General features: G+C 40.3%; 1 protein-coding gene across 2 annotated transcripts in view; it reads right to left on the bottom strand.

The window, feature by feature from the left end:
- The window catches only part of LCA5 (lebercilin LCA5), a 97,352-nt gene that overhangs the window by 7,871 nt on the left and 67,896 nt on the right, over nt 1-21,585 (bottom strand). The gene's annotated exons all lie outside the window — the stretch shown is intronic.

Raw genomic sequence — 21,585 nt, 5'->3', positions numbered from 1 at the left:
GAAAATATGTAAATGAATGGAGACAGGCATAAAATTATTATGGTTAAGTCAGATGCAGTGTAGGGAATTCTAGAAGTCTGTCCCACTCTAAAAGCAATGAGTAAAGTGGAGAATCTGTCAAAATCAACTTTCTTGGAACTCTGAAATTTAATCAAAAGCTGACAATAATTGGGGGAACACAATCAAGCAAAAGTAACTGAATCTCAACAGATAGCCAGCACTTCCTCCCTGGGTACATACCTAAGAAAATTGAAAATGTATGTTTACATAAAAACATGTATGTGAACCTTCATACTAGCATTATCAAGAAGTAAAAGTGGATACAAGTCAAACATCCCTCAACAGATCTGTAGATAAAATTAGGCATATTACTGAGTAATTAGGCATATTACTCAGAGATAAAAAGGGATGATGTATTCATACACTCTGCAATATAAGTGAACCTTGAAAACGTATTTTAAGTCAAGGAAAGCAGCCAGAAAAGACCATGTATTGTATTATCTCGATTATATGAAGTGTCCAGCACAGACAACATCTAAAGCAGATTAGAGGCTGCCATGGGTTGAGGGACAGGAAAATGGGAGGACTGCTTAAGGGCCATGGGGTTTCTTGAAAATGTTGGAATTTTTGGAACTAGTTAAGGTGAGAGTTGCACAACATTGTGAAGTACTAAAAGCCATTGACTGATACTTTAAAATGGTTTAAATGATTAATTATATGAATTTTACTTCAATTAGAAAAGAACTATGATGTTTAGCTTCCATTGAATACATTTACAATGTGATATATTTTTATTTGAAACTATTGTGAAAGGTTAATTTGTAGGTACTACTTTATACTTAGATAGGAGTAAGAAGTGTTGAAGTTCAATTGCACAGTAGGATGAGTATAGAAAACATTAATGTATTATGTATTTTCTATTTTAAAAAATCTAGAAGATAGGATTTTGAATGCTTTTACTGTGAAGATATGTTAATTGCCTAAAAAGATAAATACATTTACCTGATTGGATATTATACAATGTATATTTGTAACAAAACATCATGTAGTACCTCTAAATACACAATTTTATATATTTGTCAACATTTCTTAACTCAAAACAAAATAAAAAAGAAAATGTTATTACTTTCAATATCCTTACAAGTATAATTTTTTCTAATTATTTAAACCAGAATGAAAAAATTTAGATGCTACTTTAAAAATGTGTGGTAGGGTAGGTTGAGTCAAAGGAGATACTGATCATTGACAGTTTTGCACCCACAAAAAAATGAAAATTTCCTATGACTCAACTTAGTAGATTTTCAAATTTTCTAAAAAGTACATGAGCAAATAAGCCTAAAAGCTACTGTTACAAAGGACATAAGAAAGGAGGTAAATTAGCACCTACTGAATCGGTGTGGATTCGGGGGGGCTATGCTTTGAGTGAGTGAGGATTTCCAGAGGGAGTGAATGGAAGCATAAGCAGAGTTAATGACAGACAGCTTAAGGAGCTCTCTGGCTTTGGGGCCAGGCAGCTTGGGTTCAAATATCCTGTCACACATTTGCTATGGGACTCAGGCAAGTTCATGAAGTTCTGCGCCTCTGCTTCTTGAACTGTTAAGGGATATGATACTGGTACTTACCTCACAGGATTATTTTGAGGATTAAATGACCTAAAGTAGGGAAAGAGTTTAACAACAATTCTATGTAAGTATGCACTGTATCAGTCAGTCATTGCCATGATGATACTACAAACACAAAATCCTTCTTGCCTACAAAAACAAATATTTCTCACTCTGCACCCATGGACTTGGGCTGCAGGCTGGGTTCAGGTCAGTTCCAAGAGTCTCATCCTTCTTGAACCAACAGCTAACCAAGACGTGTTCTTCTCATGGCAAAGGACACAGGAGATGGTAATTTCTTTCTTTCTTATTTATTTATTTATTTATTTGCAAGTCAGAGTTACACAGAGAGAAGACAGGCAGAGAGAGAGGGAGAGGGAGAGAGAGAGAGGTCCTCCATCTGATGGTTCACTCCCCAAGTGGCCGAAACAGCCGGAGCTGCGCTGATCCGAAGCCAGGAGCCAGGAGCTTCAGAGTCTCTCACGTGGGTGCAGGGGCCAAGGACTTGGGCCATCTTCTATTGCTTTCCCAGGCCATAGCAGAGAGCTGGATTGGAAGTGGAGCAGCCGGGTCTCGAACCGGCGCCCATATGGGATGCCGGCGCCTTAGGCCAGGGCGTTAACCCACTGCGCCACAGCACCGGCCCTGGTAATTTCTTTCTTTGAAGTAACATTTTATTTCTTATTTTAAGTCTTCTTTTTTATATGCCTTTCTAAATTCTTCTACCTTTATTGTAATTTCAATAGATAATGCATTTTTATCCATTTAAAAAAATTCCTTGGTCATAAAGTGAATGCATGGTGCAGTCACAAACATTGGTGTTCTCCAGGCTTTGAAACAGTCTGCCTCTTGTGCAGCAAACAACATGAATGCCATACAACATGGGCAAAGAGAAATGGAGAAATAAACATCATTTCCTTGCATTCAGAATTGACTATAATTTCCTCTCCCCATCTTTTGACATGACAATCCTGTGTACTGTGTGAGCAATTTTGTAGCATCTACTCAGAAGAATAATGTTGAAAAGACACCGCCTCCGCTGCTGAGAGCCCTATCTTGCTGCTGGTACGGGAGGCGTGCTTTGGGGGAAATTCACATCTCCTCCCAAGCCCGGCCTGTATATTTTATTATCAGAAGTCAGTAAAGTGTTCATTTTACTTTCTTCTGCTTTCTGGTGAGTAAACAATGGAAAATTGCTTGGATAAAGAGATTTAATGGGCGAGATTGATGTTTTACACCTTTGCAGATGAATTTATAAACTTAGGGTACAAGCTACCAACTCTTCCCTCCTGAATAGTCTGCTTAGCTTGCAAGATTTTGATGATACAGTAAATAAAAATTCACATTTTTTTCCATCTAGTAGTGCTACAGATAGGGTGCAGAGTTATCTTATATACCTGGCAGGTTGAAAACATCTTGAGACCAGGATCCCTACTAAACTGTACTATGGTAGAATCCTCTGGACAACAAGCAAGAGTGCACCTTTCTCAGAAATGCTTAATGTGGCTTTCAAACACTAATGAGATTATAGTTGTTTCTAGAATGACAACTCTAATTGGAGTAACTTAATGTGAATGATACAACTGGCTTTGTTGACAGCTGTCCTTGTTAACTGTGGTTGAAATGCTTTATATAATTACATCTCCTTAGAGTGATGGCACCACAGTCTCACCCTGAAATAGCACCTGTAATGTCACGGCAAGTCCTAGTTATTACTCTTCCCTCTGAGATTTGAATAGAAATCATTATGTCCCTACAGTCACATGTTTGGCTTCTCGGGTTCAAGGAATGTGTGTGTGAGCCCTGTGCTCCCTTAGAATTGCTAGTGACATGAGAAAATTCTCAGGGGAGGTTCTTATAATTCCTAAGTGAAAAAGAAATATAATAGAAAACTGTTGGAATAGTGTCATTGCAACTGAGCCAAAAATAGAGACAGTTATTTGGAAAGAAGTACAGCAAGTGTTAATAATATGTTTGGGAGATTATTATTCCCTTCTTGTGTTTTTCTGTATTTATGAACAATTTTCAATTACTTTTAGAACTTGGAATGTTCCTAAAAATCAAAAGATGTAGCACCCACTGCCCCATTCCGTTCTTGAAATCTGCTGGGACAATACCATTTATACATTAAACAGAAGCTGTAACAGGGACTCTTCCAGGCTTCCCAGAATTTCTATCTCCTGTCATCTCATCCACTTTCTTAGTGTCCTCAGTCAATGTCATAATTTCAACCACTGATTCTAAGTACGTGAACACCTCAGTGCTAGCTCTCTAGCCATTTCTTTGATCTTCTTTTCTAGTCCTACAACACTGCCTGCCTGCCAGGTAACTCCACAGTTATAGGTCAGTACTCTGTGTGTGTGTGTGTGTGTGTGTGTGTATACACATATGTTGTAAGAATATTTATGTATATATATATATGTATATATATGTTGTAAGTACACTGTATATACCCCACAACCATCTCATAGAATTGTCTTCCTGCGTATGCTTATCCTCTTGCTGTCTCTCTACCCGACACCACTGTGTCTTAGTCTTTAAGAAGGGCAAACTCACTGTTGCCGTTACTTCTCTGTATCTCTCACATGCAAACAGCTATTATCATAGTCTAACTTCAGGGGCGGGTGTTCAGCACAGCTCCACTTGGGACACTTGCATCTCATATTAGAGTGCATGGGTTTGAGTCCCAGCTCTGATCCTGGCTTCCAGCTTCCTCAGAAGGTACACCATGAGAGGCAGCAGGGGATGGCTTAAGTGGTTCGGTTTCTGTCATTCCCGTCACCCAGATGGGAGACTCATATTGATTCCTGGCTCCTGGCTTCATCCTGGCCCAACCCAGTTGTTAGGGGCATTTGGAGAGTGAACCAGCAGATGGGCAATCTCTGTCTCTCTCTGCCGTTCAAATAAATAAATAAGATAATTAATTTTTTAAAAAGAGGTTTATATCTCCATATTCTATCTTAATAATGTTGCTTGCATGTAACTGCTTCTTTCCATTCCCACTGGCAATATCCCATTTATACCCCTTACGTGGACAAGCGCATTCTGCTTGCTAAGCACTTTACATTTTAATTCTCACAGCAGCCCTATAAGATAGATACTATTATCACTCTACTGTACAGTTACTTGCCCTAGGTCCAAGCTTAGAAGCAATGCTGAGATTTGAATCTTGGCCTCCACTACCATAGACTACACTTGTAACTTCCTGCCACACAGCCTCCAGATCAATGATGGTCACAATAACTTCCCCTTAATTCTTGCTACAATCTTAAGAAAGACATAGGATTTTCCTATATTAAGGATTTAGAAATCAAGGCTCAAAGACAAGAACAGAAACAACTCATGAGTTAAGTCTGCCAATTCTCCCACCTATCGCCATCACAAGTATCTTCTGACTGTCCCATTCTGCTTATTCCTTTAAAAAGCAAAAAGAAAGGAAGAAAGGAAAAATAAATAAAAATCAATGTCCCCTGTTGCCTAAGGAATCAATTCCAGACTGTTTAGTTGGGCATTCAGTGGCTCCCCATTTGGCATCTGCTCACTTTCAGCCTTGTTCTCCCCTCTTCACTCCAGCTGGACAAGTCTCCTGCCTACCACTTGGCTGTGTTCACTCCTCAATATCCATCCCAATGCCATGGTTGCCCTCTCCCTTAAAAAGGTGCAGCTGGAGTTTCAGCCAGTTGAGAAGCATGGATTACATACATTCTAAGGACTTCGCTGCTATTAGGCAGTCTCTGGACAGACCAAAACCATTTAGTTTCTCCAAAGTGCAAAAACTAGGCCTAACAGAACTATCCTGTTGCTTTCTCTCCTGCTATGGTGCCCCATGATGAAGGTTATCAGTTCAAGTAATAAAATAAAAAGAGAATTTTTTGTGAGCAGAGTAGAGGTAAGAAACAGAATCGATGTCCTTGAGCTATTAACCCTGAGAATAATGGCTTGGATAGTCCCAGCCTAGACGCCTCTTATGCCCAGATGGCTCTTTAATATTGGCCTTCTGCCATGGGCTAGAGCAAAGACTCCAATCTCCTCCTGCTCTTCCTAGTTTCCTTCCTCTTCCTCTTTTTCTTTATCACAAACTCTTTCATGCAAAGAAGTCTTACCAGTACGCACCACGTAAATAATGGATTAAAACAGAGCAGCTCTGCTGGGGGGGGGGGGGCAGAGCCTGAAGCCTTCTTCATTTTCCCTCACTTATCCCATTGCCCTCCCTGCACTGAGGAATTCTGCAAGGACCAGTTCTCAAAGGCCGTGCAGGTGGAGTGTGCGTGGGCTGACTTGCATGCCTGTGCAGAGGCGAGAGGGATAGAACAATGGTTCTAGTGTTCATAAATATTCCACATGCTAAAACCCCCTCCCCAATTTTTTCTAAACTCCTTGCTGTTATATTCTATGCTCCCTAGAAGTTACATTGACTTGTAATCTAATAAACACCTGTGTAATGCTTGTGGGGCTGCTTTCACACAGCGAGGACTCAGAAAGATGGGAGCACTTGAGCAAGTTTGTGAAAAATGAAAGTTTAATTGGGCACAAAAGTTTGAAATCCAAGCATATGAGGGGGTCTTCAAAAAATGCATGGAAAACGTATACCATGAAAAAATCTACTCAAGGATTTCAGTTTCTTTGCACCACAATAAATGTACCTTTTCATTCCATTTCCACAAACTCTTGAAAGCACCCTTGTGGACCCACAAAACTGTATTGACTGTCATTTCTGGACGATGACTGGGAATTCCAAGGGTAATTTTGAACTCAGCTGCTTACTTTAAAAACAACCCCTTCACAAACTGTGACTTCAGTGTATTTGTATTTGATTTTGCTGTAAAGGACAATCTCTGAGGTGGCAGGGTAGCAGAGAGGTGCTCGCTTTAGGGGGAACGGGCAGAGTACTTCCCTTCTCAACTCGCTCATGGGCTGGGCCGAATGCCACGTGCAGAGGGAGGCTGAATGACAAGTCCTCCACGGTCCCTTCCTACTAAACACCGAATGGGTGTATGACTGTTCATTCATTTGGAGGTCAGGAAACTAAAATTAGGAAGGAGTTTTAGCAGAGTTGCCCTTCCTAACAAGGAGGATATCGGGGCTTCCCTTGAAAGACTGCTAGCTTTTAGGGACCAGGCAAGGAAAGGGCATCATTCTAAAGGGGAAAAATCAAATGCCAAAGATGTGAAGAGGCTGGGAGGAAGAGGGGAGTGAAGGGGGGGAGCTGATGCTGAGGAAGAAAAAGGAAATAAAATAGAAAAGAGGCGCATGAGGGAATAGCAGAAGTTGAACTGTGTTTGAGGCAGTGGTGAGCTTAGCAAAACCCTGACAGCTGTTCATACATTATCTGATACATTTGACAGTTGCCTAAGGACATGTGCGCTCTGGAGCAGCTCTGAAGTACAAGGAGGTGGAAGAGCTTGCGCTGTGTTATAGCTTCTTCCCCAGTGCATGGAGGCACTGGGCTCCTCTAGTCACTGGGAGCAGGCGGCAGGGGGCGACTGCCAATCAGATCTCCCGACACATCCACCCGTCCGTCCTCTGCTAGGTGTCTCTCCTCTCTGTATTCTGATGAAAAGGTCAATACAAAATAAGTAAACACCCTAAAGCCAGAACGTGGCATTTTAAAGACTATGTTTCACTACAGCAGTGAAAGGGAACTTTAAAAAACATAAAAAAAAATCCTTTCTTTGTTAGTGGATTAATGATGTGGTACCAATTCATTTACTAAGAAACTGAAGCACTGGGGACAAGCCAGCCATGGAATTGTTCCCACAGGGCCCTCAAGTGATTGTCCATTTTGTAACTCTACCAGTATAATTTTACAGTATAAATTATATTATACAGTATACATAAATTACAATGCAAAACCCTTAAAAGGATGATTTGTAGCAGTGTCCAGCTTACAGTGATGATGTGCCTGAGAACACCAGCCCTACATGAGCCCTATGGACACTATGGCAGGTGGCCAGACAGTATCAGGGTGGCCCCATCAGCAACCCAAAAGGTGGGATGGCAGTAGACAGTTTGTATGTATGGTGCTATTGGGTTACAGTTGTGTAGCCAATTACAACAATGTATAAAACTGTATTCTCACTTTATTCCTCATACACATGCAATTAAAAGAGGGTGGGAAAGAAGCAAAGATTGTATTCAGAAAACTGGAAGTAGAACAAAATATGTTTCAATCAACTTGTACTTGTGTGGTAAAAGAGATCTCAAATCCTGAAATAAGTCCCAAGATGCTTCTCCTGCCATCCAGTTGTCTGGGTGTGAGGTCCGGTTCGAGAACTCATCATGTAGATGATGAGACGCTCAGGACAACCAGGGGACAATAAATTATACTTGCTCTGAAAAACAGACAAATGATTTCTGTGGTAGCCATACCTGGTGCCATACATTTACCTCCCGTGCAGACAGCTCCCTCTCTTTGAATACTATTACTTTATAATCACTCTGAATTTATTTCAAATAAAATTTCCAAGATATTGTTGTTTTCCTTGCTTTCTTTAAAAGTGTTTATCCACATGGGATTTAGATGGGATGGGGGTGGGGACTCACTCAAGACCAGGGAAAAGGCCTGAACACAGACGTCACAGACTCTCTTGTGGTCACGGCTGCGAGAGACCCCAAGACGAGCACCCAGGCTAGAGCAGCTGGACTCTCTCGGACAACAGTGGGAGGTCACGGAGACACGTCTGGGTGAGGCCACCATGCAGCTACACGGAGGTGACACGTTCTGTGCTTCATTTCTGCCCTTTCTTCTCCCTCTCACTTCGGTCCTTTCCTCATTCTTTCCCCAAACATTTTAAGGTCCACAACAATCCATGTCCAAAGACCTTCTTCTGAGCCACTGCCAAGTCAAGTGGTGGCCACGGCGACTGGCTCTAGGAAATAAGAATGGAGCCAGCGGCATCACTTCATCCTCAGCTTGAAGTATTGCATGGAGTGTACCGGGAAAGCCACAGGGCGTCAGGTCCCTGGGGAATTTAGCTACAAGGACAATTTTCTCCTCGGCTTGGAAAAATAGGACACACAGAGGCCAAGGACTAAAAGTCTGATTTCCATAGCAACATAGGCACTGTCCCTTCTTGCTGGGGATGGAGCATGTTGAAGACCTATTCTGAGCATATATTCTCAAATAACAAGGCTTCTAAAAATACTAAATTATCCTAAATAAATGGACTATGTGATTCAAGTAAGGCCATCTCAAAACCTTGTAATAGTTCCTTCTAAAACTAAACTCCATCAGATAGCTTTTTGTTTTCCTTATGATCCCGGAGAACACCTTCACAAATAATGGAGAGATGTTTTATCCCTGGATATATTGCCACCCCAAGTCATAGCTCATCCTGAGTCTTCCTTAATCATCTTTAGATTTCTATAAGGGTCACTTGCTAAAGTTTCTTTTTAATTCTTTGGAGAAAGCAGACTGGGCTCAGCTATGGGCTTATGTCTACATTACAAATGTTAAAGGATTTATTTGCAAATAAAATATTTCCCACACATATTTGCCTGACTAAATCATAAGGCACAAAAAAGGGCCTGAATTGACAAAAATGATCATTATTAGCAAAGGGAAATCATTTCAAATATATTCATACTTACTCATACCTGCTTTTTGAACTTTGGTCCAAAAACCTTCTTGTTTTGCTTTTAGTACACTTATCTCAGAAATATGAAATGAAATAGTGGAAGTAAACAGTTCTATTTTTAAATAATGCAATTTATATCTAGTATGATCACGTGTGGTATTCTTACTTATTATGTGGAATTGCAAGTTGAAATATTTCATATTCTATATTATAAACACTAACCTATGGTTTTCTCCTACATTTTCAATAGTCACTATAATATTTTCATATTGTCATTAGCATTGATTATGCTACCATATTAGTGTTCTGCTTTATATATTTAATTAAATGTTTTCTATTTTGTATCTTGCCCTGAGGCATTTTCAACATGCAGGGGACAATTTTATAAATGGAAAAAAACAACACATAAAATGCCTGGTATGTTCCCTGTTCAATAGAACATTTAAAAATTGGAATCCTTGCCTCAAAATGTGTGTCCAGGTTAAGTAACTTTAGAAGGAAAATTAGATCCTTTAAAAATGATAAGAATGAATTAACTCCCTTATAGGGTTTGACTGATAAATTCATGAAGCCTATTCTCCTTGAAGATGGGTCCATTTTGCTTAAGAGAAAGCATTAAGGTTCATTATATGGTTATTTATAACCAATCAGAAAACAGAGATAATTTAAGTGTCCAAAAATAGGGGCTGGTTGCATAATTATGGAGCACACATTCAATGTAACCCAAAGAAGACAGGTTGGAAAACATTACTTAATAATATAGGAAAAGATTTACTATATGCTATGTGAAAAAGAAAAACAGATTGTACTGGAGTATGCATGGAATACTCCTTATTTCAAGAAAAGTTATGTGAAACAAATATTTCTCAGCAGATTCAAGGCAATATGTGACAAACCTACAGCCAGCATCATATTGAAAGGGGGGAAAAACTGAAGTGTTTCCACTAAGATAAGGAACCTGACAAGGATGCCCTTTGTCCCCATTGCTATTCAATATAGTTCTGGAATTTTTAGCCAGAGCCATTAGGCAAGAAAAAGAAATCAAAAGGATACAAATTGAAAAAGAAGAAGTCAAATTATCCCTGTTCGCAGATGACATGATGCTATATGCAGGTGAACCAAAGACTCCACTAATAGACTACTGGAACTCATAAGAGAGTTTGGTGAAGTTAGAAATCCATGAAATCAATCCATGCATCTACAACAAACTAATCTTTGACAAAGAAGCTAAAATCAATTCCTGGAGAAAGGACAGTCTCTTCAGCAGATGGTGCTGGGAAAATTGGATATATGCAGGCAGAAGTATGAAACAAGACTCCTACCTTATACTTTATACAAAAATCAACTCAAGGCACTAGAGTTGTGACAAAGCAGGTTAAGCAAATGTCTGCAGAACTGGCATCCCATATGAGTGCCAGTTCAAGTCCTGGCTGCTCTACTTCTGATCCAGATCCCTGATAATTTGTCTGGGAAATTGGCTGAGGATGGGGTTCCTGAATCCATATGAGAGACTTAGAAGACTCTCCTGGCTCCTGGCTTCAGTCTGGCCCAGCCGTGGCTGTTACAGCCCATTTTGGGAGTGAACCAGTGGACCAGTGGATGGAAGACTCTCTCTCTTTCTCTCTTCCCTCCCCCCTTCTAACTCTGCCTTTCAAATAAATAAAAGAAATCTTTAAAAACTCAAAATGGATGAAGGCTCTAAATTTACAACTGATATCATCAAATTTCTAGAGGAGAACATTGGAGAAATGCTACAAGACATTGGCAAAGGCAAAGATTTCTTGGAAAAGACCCCACAAGCACAAGCAATAAAATAAAAAATTTCAAGCTAAGAAGCTTCTGCACGGCAAGGGAAACACTCAACAAAGTAAAGAGACAATGACAGATGGGAGAAAATATTTGCAAACTATGCAACTGATAAAGGATTAATTTCCAGAATCTATAAAAGCCTAAGAAACTCAACAACAACAAAATAAACATTCCAGTTAAGAAATGTGCAAAGGACTTGAGCAGACATTTTTCAAAAGATGAAATTCAAATGGACAACAGACATGAAAAAATGCTCAGGATCACTAGCTATCAGAGAAATGGCTCACCCCAGTTAGAATGGCTTCCATACAGAAATCAACAAACAACAAATGCTTGTGAGGATGTAGGGGAAAAGGTACTCTAATCCACTGTTGATGGAAATATAAACTGGTACAGTCACTGTGGAAGACAGTATGGAGATTCCTCAGATATCTGAAAACAGATCTACCATATGACCCAGCCATTCCACTCCTGGAAATTCACCCAAATGAAATGAAATCAGCATATGAAATAGTTATCTGTACTCCCATATTCACTGCAACTCAATTCATAATCGTTAAGATATGAAATTGGGGCCAGTGCTGTGAAGTAGCTGGTAAAGCCGCCAAATGCAGTGCCAGTATCCCAGATGGGTGGCGGTTCAAGTCTCAGCTGCTCCATTTCCAATCCAGCTCCCTGCTAATACACCTAGAAAAGCAGTGGAAGATGGCCCAAATCTTTGGGCCCCTGCACCCAAATGGGAAACCCAGAATAAGCTCATGGCTGCTGGTTTCAGTCTGGCCAAGTCCTGACCATTGTAGCCATTTGGGAAATGAACCAGCAGATAGAAGATCTCTCTCTCTCTCTCTCCCTCTCTCTCTCTGTCTCTTTTTCTCTGTAATTCTGAATTTGAAATAAATAATTTTTTAAAAAGATATGGAATCAGTCCGGATGTGCATCAACCAATGACTGGATAAAGAAAATGTGGTATATATAATATACAGTATGAAATACTACTTATCTTTAAAAAAAAGAATGAAATCCTGTCTTTTGCAACAAAATGGATGCAACTGGAAACCATTATACTTAGTGAAATAAGCCAGTCCCAAAAACATAAATATCAAATGTTTTCCCTGATCTATAATAACTCATATAATACAACAAAAGTAATGTGTATCAGTGAAATTGACATTTTGAGATTTGATTATTGTTTACAGCCCTTGTCTCTATTGTTGAGGAACAGTGCTTTTTTTCTTACTATTTGTTGAATTCTTTACTTAGTGGAGGGTTAAACTTATGATTATAAAATAAATTGAAAGTATGTCATTTTAAAAATTACAAGAAAGAATAAGAAAGGAAGCAGGTAGGATAGTGGAAACATGGGTGGGAGGGAGGGCAGTGTGGGAAGTACATGAAATTTGTTCTCCTTATACAAAGAAAAATTATAAAAGAATATAAATAAATAGTGTATGTCAATATGTATGGAAAATACTGAGAAGCCATTTATACAAGGTTAATAGTGCTTCTCTTTACATGAATTAGAGATAGTTAGAAGATCATAAATCATTAATTATTAGAGTTGAATGGACTTTTCATTGTTAATTCACTGGATAAGACAGATAAGACATTCCATTTACAAACTGATCTAAATATGTGGGAGTTCTGTCGTAAATGGAACTTGTGCCTTCCTTCCTGTAGTTTCCACTAGCTGGTTCTCTGTGCCCTTGAGCAAAGCAGAACTAAATCCCTTTCCTTCTCTGTGACTGCTTCAATCCTAAACTTTCTTTGGTTCAGTGTGACATCTTAGTTTATTCCATCTTTCTTTGTGATTTTCTGACTCTTACCACACTTACCTGGAGGTCCCTGAGCTGCTAAGCATCCCTCTAAAATGAGTCATCCAGAGTGGACCCATGTTCCACATGTGCTTAAGCCTGCCAGACTCCCAAGGGCCTCTTTGCCCCTTTGATCTCTATGCAGTAAAGCCTGTGGTTCATTGTCAACTTCAAGTCAACTGAAACTTTCAGAAATTTTCTACATGAGCAACTAATTAGGGCCATCTACCTCAACTGAATATTAATTCTTTGAATCCAAAGCAGGATCTACACATTTCTAGCAAGCTGTGGTTTAGCTTCTGGCTTCTATATTATTCCTTACTAAGAATATTCGAGTCTATAAAAATCATTTTTAATCTTGATTCCACCCAGTAATATTTACCTCTTTTGAAGTTTATTTTTCCTTCCCAGATTGATAAGCTTCTTTTTCTTCTTTACTCACTTGCAAAATACCATTTTAAGGGCAAGGGCTAAAAATAAGCATGTAGTCTGTGATGTCCCAAGTATGCTTTTTCTCAGGGGATTTTACTATACAATATTTCTTTGAACACCCCCTCTTTATTTACCACAACCCTGTGGTAAGCAACATAAGCATTCCTTAGGAAAGAGAGGAAATAGCTACATAGGAAGGACCCAGCCTTGAATTTCCTAAACTTGAGTTATAGCACTCACCCACCATCAGGGACAAGTAAAAACAACATGAAGACAAAAACTAAAGAGAGGAAGTTTTCCCAAAAGAGGGAAAAAAAGTGGTGTGAAAGATTGAAGGACCTGGTATCAATTAGTGTTTACACTCCATTGACAAACTGCAAGTCTATAGAACAACAGGTAGGATTTCTGACTGGCTACTCCAGTATTAATGCCACATTATGTCTGGCCCATTTACCTGGAATGTGACTTCAAGAAAAATCCTGAATGGTGGAACCAGGCTCCAAGGAGAACTAGCCAGCTGTGAATTTCAGTGACTCTAATCATTACCACTATTCCACAGCATCCTCCCTGGAGCTCAGTTCCATACCTACAAGGTGAAAGACTTTAACCTGATTTGGTGACATTGAGTCTTCCTCAGTTCAATATTTTTGATATGTAGATAAGCTGACACAATGTGAAGGGGCCTCATTATGTTCATGCCCAGAGCCTCTCTCTTGCTCAACAATTCTTTCATTTATCTCACAATGAATTCCTGCTTTCTCCACACTCCTCAGGCACTGCTTTACCCTGCTCCACTTGCTGTCCACTTCTGCACACTCCCTGTATTCCTGGGAAACCTGCTGAGGTCTACCTGATGGCAAAGAGCAATGGTGTGGAAGCCCTGCAGGCCCGAATGCATGTGACTTGCACTACTTTCTGCCACGGGACCTAGCTGTCTCTCAACTTCTTAAATACCCCATTTATTCATATAAAATAGGGATGCTAAGTGTTACAGAACTACTATGAGCCTATGGGAACAAAAGGGTGTAACGGGTTAAATATGTTACTCAACACATAGAAAACACTTAAACAGAAGTAAAGAAACAAGCAAACAAACAAATAAATAAAACTTGACATTTTTCTACTGAGACATCTCTGTTTCTTTTCATCCTCTGGTCTCAGAGGAACAAGTGTCTGTACTCTTCTTCCAAGGCTCTCACAGCTATTGGCTTAAAACAACGAAGAGGAATTACAGGTTCCTGCAACTGCAAGTTCAAAGCGAGGTAAAACTTCAGCAGCTCAACAATGCCATGAAGACTTGGATTCTGTCCCTCTTCTCTGCCCATAGGGATAACAGCATCAGCCTCAGGGCAGGCTCCTCAGGGTCCCAAGATGGCTGCAGCAGTTCTAGGGCCATTTCTCTCTCTTCACATTCAAGCCCAGAATGAGGGCTGCTTACTGAATTTCACTCAAAAGAGCAAAGAACATTTTTTTTCAAAAGTCTGAAGAAAGTCCTTCTCAAATCTCAGGGGTCTAAATTGGATTAAGGGATGGGCATTGGCTTAGTGGTTAAGGCGTGGGTTTGGATGCTCGCATCCCACACTGAAGTACCTAGGTTCAAGTTCCAGGTCCACTCCCGATTCCAACCTACTGTTCATGGCACCATCAGAGCCATCAGGTAATAGCTCAGGTAGATAGGTCCTTGCCACCACCTAGGAGACCTGGGTTGAGTTCCCAATTCTGGCTCCTGGCTTTGACCTGTCCCAGCCCTAGCCATTATGGACATGTGGGGAGTTAACCAGTAGATGGGAGCTCGCTCGCTCTCTCTCTCTCTCTCTCTCTGCCTCTCAAATTATAAATAAATAAATAAATAAATAGGATGAGATGCCTTCCCTATACTAGTAACTATGGTCAAGCAATAAATCTATGCTATCTTGGACTTGAATCCCATATTCCATTTGTAGAAACAAGGTGGTATGAAATTTTCACAATGCATGTAGGATTTGAGATTTCCAGGCTGTACTGTCCAGTTGTATAGTTACAGGAGGCACAATGCATATAGATTTCTATTCTGAAACTATGTTCTATGCCACTCACATAAAATGCAATGAGAATAGGGCTCTTGGAGTCATTTACCTGATAGACTTGGACTTGGAAAGAGGAGTACTCAAAATTAAGGATAATTACCACAAAAGGGATTTTAGATATGGTTTAGATCATCACAGTGTCCACTCCACCATATACATTTGAACCTATCTCTTCCTTCTTCCTCTGGAGCTTCCCCCAGTTAATTTGTCCTTTTTCTTGAATCAGCAATAGTGCCTTCCTTATAAGGTCACTTGCCTAGGATCATTCTTCTTCATCTAAAATTGAAAAACAAATATAAACATAAAATTAAGTTAAAATTAAAAAAGAAGCTTCCCCAAACCTGCTATTGAACAAAGTTACCTCCTTTTCCCTAACAGTTATTGTAAGCAGTCCTGCATTCATTTTCTCAACTCGGCAATCTTGCTTATGCCTCAACTATGCTAATGCATCTGCCCTACGAAAGAGTCATTTTTCTGTAAACAAATCTAATACTATTGGCCAGTACTGATTTCTCTGAATACTAGATCCTCCTTCTTCAAACCATTCCCGCCTTTTATCCACTTACTTAGTCAGTATTTATTGTCTGCTTTCCATGTACACAAACCAAATTAGATATGGAGAATACAAATATTAAAAGAATTTGGTCCTTGGCCTCAAGGAGGGTATAAAAACTGACATGAAAATATAACCAGTATAACAAGAGGAGGGAGGCAGGTGAGAAGGAGAAAGCATCTAAATCTACTATAAGTCAGAGAAACTTCACAAAGAGGCAACGTGGGGGCTATTGTAAAGAAAAAGTAAGGCATTTCCACTTGGAATATGTCAGAGGCACATGGAACAGCAGGGTACAGACAACTACAAGTGGCTTACTGAGGGCAAAAGGAGATTTGTAGAAAGTGTAGGGAAGGAGCAAGAGATGAGGTGGTTTAAGAAGGGAGGAGGCAGATCAGTGAAGGATTTGGATACTTGACATGGTCATGGGCAGAATTCAAGAAGTATTCAAAGCCATTTGATGGCATGATCAGATCTGTGTTTTACAAAGATCTTCTGGCTGGAATTGTGCAGATGGATACAGGCTGGCAGGTGTCCAGAAACTGGAGGACAAATAAGAAGGGGCTCATGGTTCAAATGAATTATTAATTTCTAAATTACAACCATGGCAGTAGGCATAAGAAAGCAAAAACAAATGCAAAAGATACACAGGAAATAAAAATTCAGAGTATTTCATATGGAAAAGAAAGGACAAGTAGAAAACGATGAATAGGGAGGAGGGAAATTCTATAAAGTCAAATACAGCAGACAGGTTAGTGAAGAAAAGGACACGGGATGCCCTACTTTTCTCCTTACTTTTAAGGACAGTTCTCTCTCATTTTGGGTCTTTTTGCCCTCGCTCCTCCACAGATGCGCTCCTCAGTGATGAAGCTGGGGCAGACATATCCCCACATGTTCTCTTTCACAATGCCATCTCACCTCACGGCTTCTGCAATCCCAGCTAGGCCATCAGCCTCAGATCTGCACACTTAAGTCTGACCTTTTCACAAACACCAGTGCCAATTTTCAGTTACTTCCTCAGCATCTCTATTTGGGTGCCCAGCTATGCATCGTTAATATGACTGAAATCATCATTCTACATACAAATTTATGTCTTCTTGTATTTCCTAATGTGTTGGAGACAATGCTATCCTGCTTACTGGACTGTTTGCTGTCACATTTGCATCCCTATTATTTCATTTGTTCACTCACCAAATATTGGGCACCTAAACTGGCCCTGAATAGTTCTATGTACTCAGGATATGGTGGTGATCTAACCAAAGCTCTTTCCCATACAGTACTTTATTCACAAGGGACTATAAATTGTATCATATCAGGTAAGTAAAATTATTTAAAATAAAACAGGATACAAAGGACAAGAGCGACTTGCTTTCCACATTCAATCAGTTGTTAAAGTCTTTCCCTTCACTTCTGGTGTCTCTGGCATTTATCCTCCCTCCCCTGTTCCTATACTGTCCAGTTTCTGCCTTCAATGCTCCTCACATGACAAATGGCAACAGTGTCTTGGTTGAGCCAAATTCACTTGGAAAAAATGGACTGAGCCCTTACTTCATGATGGGTACTGCTAGACTTGATACAGATTCCAAAATGAACTATAATACTTTGCAATCTGGCAAGAGTGAGGAAATGAACATCCTAATCACTTAGATACAGAACAATGTTGATAAGCTCCAAAAATTACATTCAACCAGCCATGGAAATTCACAAGATGGGGAGGTTGTGCAGGAAATTCAGTTGAGTTAGTGGTATTCACAGTGCTGCCTGAAGGGTGTATTAGGCTTCTAAGTTTGGGTTTGGGGAGGCAAATACATTCCAGGTAGATGAATGAATGGGGAAATATGAGGGGGTAGAAAAAGGTTCAGATAATAGCGGCTGGTGGCCATTGGAAGCTTAGGACACTCACTGGTAGAGGAATTTATATCTAATTCATTTGATAACAGAAATTCATAATTTTTTCCTCTTTTCTTTGGTACATGCATGATCATTTTACTTATTAATATATTTAGTTAATATTGGCAATTTAGTAAGAAGGTACTATCCAAGGTAAATATATGGGAATGGAACCTTATGTGGGTAAGCAAACCCTCATAGATAGTGGTATGAATGTATTAACATCTGCAAAATTAGGTTTCAAAGTTTTGGAATATTTGGAGTTTATAATTTTTTATTATTAAAGACTTCAGTGAGCCAACTTACAAATTTCTATTTCTGTTAACTTTTGACAAGGAACACAAAGAAAAAATGTGTTCCTTTTTGCATGCTTCAAAATTCTGTCAATTGACAGTTAATGAAGCACAACAAATTTGAATTCAAAATTTTTATAGAATATCTCCAGACCTTAGTGAATGTCTGACTAAAATGCTATAAATAGCAAATATTTCCCATGTTAATGGATTGGAAAAATTAATATTAACAAAATATTCATACTACTCAAAACAATTTTCAGATAAAAATGCAATCCCAATTAAAATATCAATGAAATTTTCACAGAATTAGATAATACAATCCTAAAATTCATATTGAAACACAAAACACAGCAAATAGCCAAAGCAATCTTGAACAACAAAATCAAAGCTGGAGGCATTACAATACCATATTACAAAACATGTTACAAGACTATTGTAACTAAAACAGTAAAGTACGGGCATAAAAATAAACACAGAGACCAGTTGAACAAAATAGAGACCGCAGAAATAAATCCACATGCCTACAAGCAATTAATCTAACAAAGGTGCCAAAAGCCCTCCCTGGAGAAATGACAGTCTCTTCAACAAATGGTGTTGAAGTAACTGGATTTGCACACAGAGAAGTTTGAAATAAGACCCTTACCTTACATCCTTTACAAAAATCAACTTAAGGCTGGTGCCGCAGCTCAATAGGTTAATCCTCCGCCTGCGGTGCCGGCACCCTGGGTTCTAGTCCCAGTCGGGGCGGCGGATTCTGTCCCAGACGCTCCTCTTCCAGTCCAGCTCTCTGCTGTGGCCCGGGAGTGTAGTGGAGGATGGCCCAAGTGCTTGGGCCCTGCACCCACATGGGAGACTAGGAGGAAGCACCTGGATCCTGGCTTCAGATCGGCGCAGAGCGCTGGCTGCAGCGACCATTTTGGGGGGTGAACCAACGGAAGGAAGACCTTTCTGTCTCTCTCTCTCACTGTCTAACTCTGCCTGTCAAAAAAAAAAAAAAAAAAAAAAAAAAAGAAGAAGAAGAAGAAGAACAAAAATCAACTTAAAATGTATCCAAGATTTAAAGATTTAAATAGAAGACCCAAAACTATGAGGGTACCAGAGGAAAATAGATGGGAAACATTCTAATATGTTGGCATAGGCAACAATTTTTGGGGGGATAGGACCCCCAAAGCACAGGCAATAAAAGCAAAAATAAACAAATGCTATTCACCTATTCACTCCCTTGACTTGCGTCCTCTGGTCTGCTTTAACAAAAACCAGGAGGAAAAGAAAGCCAGGCATCAGAAGCAATGTAAAGCAGGCCTATTAACGGCTGTTCCATACAGTGATCTGCCCTCAGAGACCCAACAGGCCAGTCCACTGCAGTGGCTTTCAATGTGGAAAGCCTGGGCTTCAGCAGAAGTCAGCTTATGAAGAGCCCTGGCAGCTCTGCCAGCCAAGAGTTGGATCACTGGAAATGGAACTGCCCTGGAGTCGAAGGACTTCAGGTCAAAGCCACAGACCTTGCTGGCTTTAAGCTGAAAAGCCCTTCACTCGGCCCAGCTTCCAATGTAACCACTGCTGCTGAGAGGAGATGGCCAAGTAGGGTCAGTAACATTGCAGGCAGAGCTGTAGATTTCCTGCTAGAGATGCCACTTGCCTTTACCTGGCCAGCTCTCCTCCCAGGCCAGCTAAGTAATGGAAGTCAACAGGGTGCCTTCCCAAGGAGGTTCACACCTCCCTTAGAATGTACCCTATGTAAAGAAATAGACAGGTCTGGGCCTCATAACTTACAAGGCCTAAAGCCCACCAGATTATTATCAAGCCCCTTCTGTCAGTTTCTGTTTGCCTCTCAATCAGAAAATTTAGTTGTGGCTTAGATAGCACCTTTCTTAGGTCCTCTAATAATGACTCTGTCCTTTGTATCTAACCCACTCCTGGGCCTCATTCCTTTGTAATCATAGCCTTTACTCTTACATCAATGGCTCTGTTTTTGACCTGTGTGTATTGATAGTCCTCCCCCACACTTAATGTTGTATGATTGCTCAGAATTTCTCTACAGACAAACCCCTCTACCTGCAAAAGTTGAGTGGTCTTTCTCCCAATCTTGGTTGGGATCAGCTTTAAACCACATCCATCAAAGAGTCCTCACAAGGGTCCAGAGTCCCCCTCATTTCCTCTCCTCTATGAAATCCTTTCATTACCTGGTTAATGCTACTCTTAGGATCACTGGTTGCTAGTCTCACCCTGACTTTTATACTACAGTGTCTAAGTGTTTACAGGAGTTGATAATGGAATGAACCAAGGCATTCAGCAACCAGGCAGTCAACCAAATGCTGCTACAGGGATATACTTGGCTCTCCACCCAAGAGACAGTGGCTTGAGACATCGCCCCATGCCAGTGAAGAGTACCTCGTTACCCCATGTCAGCAGGAAGTAGCTCTAAAGACAGATCATCATCACTCTACCCCTCCTGGACTTTTGGCATTAATGTAATCCCATACAACTCCTGCTTTATAAAAAACAAAAGGGGGGAGTGTTAGGAAAACGGCGCAGTCTTATCTATGACACGATCTATAGCTGACACCATCCCAGGCTCTAGCCTCCAATGCCATCGCTAGAAGCCAGGTGGCCACATGGCCCAACCACTGGGGGCAAGCTCCACCCCCATGCTAATGGGATTCGCTGCTCCTGTTTCCCTGCCCACCCTTTGGCAAAGTTTTAAAAGGACCTGTTCCTGAACACGTGGCTCTCGTCTTCTCTTCTCTCTCATCTCCTCTCTTCTCTCCTCACTATCTCCTCTCCTCTCGCCTCTCTCTCTCTTTTGCTCTCTCACTCCTCTCTCCCCCTCTCTCTCTGTCTCTTCCTGTCCATCTCCTGGACTCTGTCTCTGCCTTTTACACTCTCCCTCTCCCTCTTTTCCTTCTTTGCCCCTTCCCTCCAGTCTGTCTGGTTTTCCCCAGTAAACTCTTTCCCTTAAAAAAAAAGTGCTATTATATCAAACTGTCAAGCTTCTGCACAGCAAAGGGAGCAATCAACTGAGTGAACAGACAACCAACAGAATGGGAGAAAATATCTGCAAAGTACGCATCTGACAAAGGACTAATATCCAGAACACTTCCAGAGCTCAAGAAATTACAAAATAGTGAAATAATCCATTTAAGAAATTGGCAAAAGAAATGCAAATGGCCAAAAAAAAAAACACATGGAAAAAATGCTCAGGATCACTAGTCATCAGAAAAATGCAAATAAAAATCACAATAAGGTATCACCTCACTCCAGCTAGAATGGCTATTACCAAACAGACAAAAAAATAACACATGCTGGCCAGGTTGCGGAGGAAAGGAAATCTTAACACATTGTTAGTAGGAATGCAAGTTAGTACAGCTATTATGGGAAATAGTATGGAGATGTGTCCAAAAACCAAAGACAGATCTACCAAATGACCCAACTATCCCACTACTGACAATATAGCCAAAGGAAATGAAATCAGCATATGAAAGAGATAACTGCACTCCCATGTTTATTGCAACTCTATTCACATAGCAAAGATATACGATCAACCTAGATG

The sequence above is a fragment of the Oryctolagus cuniculus genome, chromosome 5 (assembly GCF_051225735.1).
Source record: "Oryctolagus cuniculus isolate XC-2025 breed Fujian yellow rabbit chromosome 5, ASM5122573v1, whole genome shotgun sequence".
In the NCBI taxonomy this organism is placed as follows: Eukaryota; Metazoa; Chordata; class Mammalia; order Lagomorpha; family Leporidae; genus Oryctolagus; species Oryctolagus cuniculus.
The sequence above is the reverse complement of the archived record's forward strand: the minus strand, read 5'-3'. Positions and strand labels throughout refer to the sequence as shown.